This window comes from Notothenia coriiceps, unplaced genomic scaffold (genome assembly GCF_000735185.1).
Source record: "Notothenia coriiceps isolate Sejong01 unplaced genomic scaffold, NC01 NC01_scaffold00005787, whole genome shotgun sequence".
NCBI classification, from domain to species: Eukaryota; Metazoa; Chordata; class Actinopteri; order Perciformes; family Nototheniidae; genus Notothenia; species Notothenia coriiceps.
The window spans coordinates 497,039-501,353 of record NW_011338488.1 but is presented as its reverse complement, the minus strand read 5'-3'; the positions used below and the strand labels follow the sequence as shown (position 1 = coordinate 501,353).

General features: G+C 40.4%; 1 protein-coding gene across 1 annotated transcript in view; it reads right to left on the bottom strand.

The window, feature by feature from the left end:
- LOC104943210 (laminin subunit alpha-4-like) overlaps nt 1-4,315 on the bottom strand; it is a 19,769-nt gene that overhangs the window by 4,418 nt on the left and 11,036 nt on the right. The window lies entirely within an intron of this gene.

Below are 4,315 nucleotides of genomic sequence, written 5' to 3'. Positions count from 1 at the left end.
CTGAGACCTGTGATATACTTGAAATGAAAAACAGATAATAGGAACCTTAAATATAAAGTAAAAACATTTGAATTTGGACTAGACTCGCAGCTTCTATGACACACAGTCTCAGAGATGCACACTGATGACCGTTTGGTTTAATTGGTCAGTGGTAATCAACACGTGGCTGCCTGGTAGGTGAGTGGGAACATCCAGCTTGCCAACTGAGTGGATCTCCAGGCAGTTAATGCTGTCACTGAGTGGATCCTTCACTCACAATTATCCCTCATGTCTGGTGAAGGAGAATTGGTGTCATCATCTGGCAAAGAGGACAGCGTGTCTTGCATCCAAAAGGACTAGGAACACACTTCAGTACATCATTGATTTGATTCGTCAATTTAATTTAAATGCTAATTTGGTTTTGAAGGCAGTCTTGGGGTCTTTCATTCCTCAATGGTTGAGATGCAGTCTTGTTTTTAGTTCTGTTATTTCATTAAGGATTAGTAAAGATCCTGTTGATTCTCATTAAGTAAACATGGAGGGCTAATCTAAAACAGACCAATACTAAGAACAATTAGCTAAATAGGGACGCTAGGCAAGGCAGTCATTAAAGAAAGAAGACCACCTCTTAGTGTTTACTTCCTGTCTGTCTTCTTCTGGTGTTCCCTTTATCTTTACTTCCTGTCTGTCTCTTCTGCTGTTCTCCCTTAGTGTTTATTTCCCTGTCGTCTCCTTCTGTTGTTTCCTTTTGTGTTTATTTCCTGTCCGTCTTCTTCTGCTGTTCCTTTAAGTGTTTACTTCCTGCCTGTCTTCCTCTGCTGTTCCCTTTAGTGTTTACTTCCATGTCTGTCTTCTTCTGCTGTTCCCTTTAGTGTTTTACTTCCTGTCTGTCCTCTCTGCTGTTCCCTTTAGTGTTTAATTCATGTCTGTCTTCTTCTGCTGTTCCCTTTAGTGTTTACTTCCTGTCTGTCTTCTTCTGCTGTTTCCTTTAGGTGTTTACTTCCTGTCTGTCTGTCTTCTTCTGCTGTTCCCCTATAGTGTTTACTTCCTTTCCGTCTTCTTCTGGCTGTTCCCTTTAGTGTTTTATTTCTTCCGTCTTCTTCTGCTGTTCCCTTTAGTGTTTACTTTCCTGTCTGTCTTCTTCTGCTGTTTCCCTTTAGTGTTTATTTCCTGTCCATCTTCCTTCTGCTGTTCCCTTTAGTGTTAACTTCCTGTCTGTCTTCTTCTGCTGTTCCCTTTAGTGTTTACTTCATGCCTGTCTTCTTCTGCTGTTCCCTATAGTGTTTTACTTCCTGTCTGTCTTCTTGTGCTGTTCCCTTAGTGTTTATTCCGTCCGTCTTCTTCTGCTGTTCCCTTAGTGTTTACTTCATGTCCTGTCTTCTTCTGCTGTTCCCTTTATTGTTTACTTCCTGTCTGTCTTCTTATGTGTTCCCTGTCACTACCCGATCTGGCCGCCCTGCCCTAATCTGCAGTGCGCATGTGCAAGAATGGTCCGCCATATATTGACAACTACATACGGCAACTCTAATAGGACACTTGAACAGAGCGGCGTTTGGCAAAGCAGAAAAGAACACAAAAAAAAGACAATATTAATTGTCTCTGCACGGACGAGAAATGAATTTAAACTTCTGTTAGACAGCTATCATACTGGAATAAATTTTACTGTGAATGTTATGCAAAAATGTATGGCATATAGCTGTCTAACAGAAGTTAAATCCATTTCTCCATATTCTGAACAATGTACTTAACCCCAATTAAAAAGAACCGATAAAAGGAGTTGTTAAATAATAAGTGAGTCACGTTTGTAATAACAATAACTCATCTCTCTTTGAGTTTTATTTTTCAGCTTTGCTAAAAGCCACTGTGTCCAGGTGTCCTACTTGGGTTGCCGTACGGAGTTGTCCAATATGGCGGACCATCTCGCACATACGGCACTGCAGGATAGGGCAGGGTGGCAGATCGGTTAGTGACAAGTTCCCTTTAATGTTTACTTCCTGTCAGTCTTCTTCAGAGCCCTGTACTACGAGGCTTGGGTCCAAAAATTAGATCGCTCAAGCCAGCCGTGTCCTATCTAGTTAGGGGCGCGTTCACCATGGAAAGGGGTGGTATCTGGAGCATTCGACCAATCACAAACATGGGAAGCGTACTGACAGCGCAGCGTCACCACTTCCTGATGAAAGTGAACTTATTAATATTAGACATATGAAGAAGTTAAACTTTAAACATCCATGACTTAAACACTTTATCCAGGATCAAAGCCACATAGCTGCAAGGTGAATACAGAAAAAGTATCTCTCTTCTTCTGTTGCTTTCTCTGAGGTCCAGCTCTCTGTCTTGTATCCGCTTTCCTTCTCTTGTTCGCTCATTCTTTTTTTTACTGTGAACAGTTTAGCCATCATGAATCCAAAGTATCGTGCTCTCCACAAATATAAAAATGTATATTAAAAAATTAGTGTTTTCTGATTAAATTAACAACCTCAGGAATGTCCAAATGGACCAATCAGAATCAAGTATCCCACTAAGCTGTGCAATAAATGATAATAAAGGACTTGCTGTTGCATGCAAAACCACTCTGCAACGTATAAAGTCTATTCCCTCTCCAGGAATATGGCTCATTAAGATATCGATCCAGGACTTAAAGATGACGCAGTGAATCATTCATGCGTTTTATAATGTTGGAGAAGAAGGTACAGAACGAGCAAGGAAAAGTAAGGAGGATAATAAGATAAGAAAGTGATCAGAGAGACAAGAGGCTGAACAGAAGAAGCTCTTTGCTCCTTATGGGGAGCTCCTTCATTGATTCCTGATTTCAAATGACACCAGATGGTATCTCATGAGCACTTGCTTTGCTAAATGTCAGCACGGTCTCAGGTTAAGGCCTCTCGCTGAAATCAAACCATTTAATAATAATAATACAAAAAATCTCGTAAAGAGGAGAAAAACTCAACTTCTAAATCTCTCATCACATTACATCACATGTCACATGTTAGACGCTTTTATCCAAAGCAACTTACATACTCAATACTGTGGCCAATCCCCACAGGAGCACTTTGGGGTGAAGTGTCTCAGGGACACAACGACATGCTGACTGCAGTGGGACTCAAACTTGCCATTCCCTGATTCGAAGTTCAGCGCACCATCCACTGAGCCTCAGCCTCCTTATTCTGCTCTTTTCTACTATCCTGAAACTCCTTCCCCTTTCAGTCACTTCAAGAAACATTTAACTCACCAGACTCATAGCTGATCTGCAGATGTGGCGTCGCTACTCCATACAGCTTAACAACATTTATATGTGTAAGTCAAGAAGCACGCGGTAAATCCAAGCGTCTGTCTGAGTGTCCTTTGCACCGTGAAACTGCATGTACTGTACAGACACCATAAACACAGCGGGGCAGAGACACACCAGGAAGTAGCTCTGCAGGGTTATAGGGCGGCTTCAGGCCCTTTGGGTCTTCATTTCTTTAAGTGATTTCCTACTTTTTTATATTTTGAATAATCCCTTATCCCCAGAGTCTTTAACATCCTATGTCTTCATCTAAAAGCAGGAGGTATTGGATTATAAGCATGGTCTCGGTGTGCTTGGATCTTTCCAAGTTTAGATCCATTCTGTTTAGGGAGACAAAAGCACTCCCAGTGAATTACACTTGCTTTAAATAAAGAAATAAAGCTTTGGTCCAAAAATAATCAACACAGAAAGAGAGCTCATTTTTGTCGAAGCCTGTCTGGGTTTATCTGGTGGTTTTTTAGAATATTTCTTTACATTCACAAGCAAAAAGCACTCTGATTGTCTTTATTAGATTTGAATGTTGGACTCAAGGTTTGACTCTGCCTTGAAGCAATTAGTCAATAGACAGAGACTTCAATTCATGGTTTCATTGAATCGTTATCAAGGACATAAAAAGGCCAATCATTCTCCAGTTAGAGGTTTTTCTTAGGCATTGAATCACCGTAAAGATAATGTCTTCGGAATTTTGAAAGGTATCTAAGGACATTTTTCTTAACTACTTCTTTGAAATGTTCTAGATTGACGATTAATGCATTAATTAATTTTAGAAAGATATTTGATATAGACGTGATAACTTTGGTACACTGTGAACAGAAAGCAGGTGATTTGTTCAGATATTGGTTTGAACTGAATGTCATAAAAGTCAATAACCAAAAATTGTCTGTCTGTCCGTCTGTCTGTCTGTCTGTCTGTCTGTCTGTCTGTCTGTCTGTCTGTCTATTTTAATGTCTGTCTGTCTATTTAAACGTCTGTCTGTCCGTCTTTCTTAGTGCACAGGAACAGGTGAGATTTCAACAGCATGAGCCATAAAAACTGCAGGACTGTCCAAGG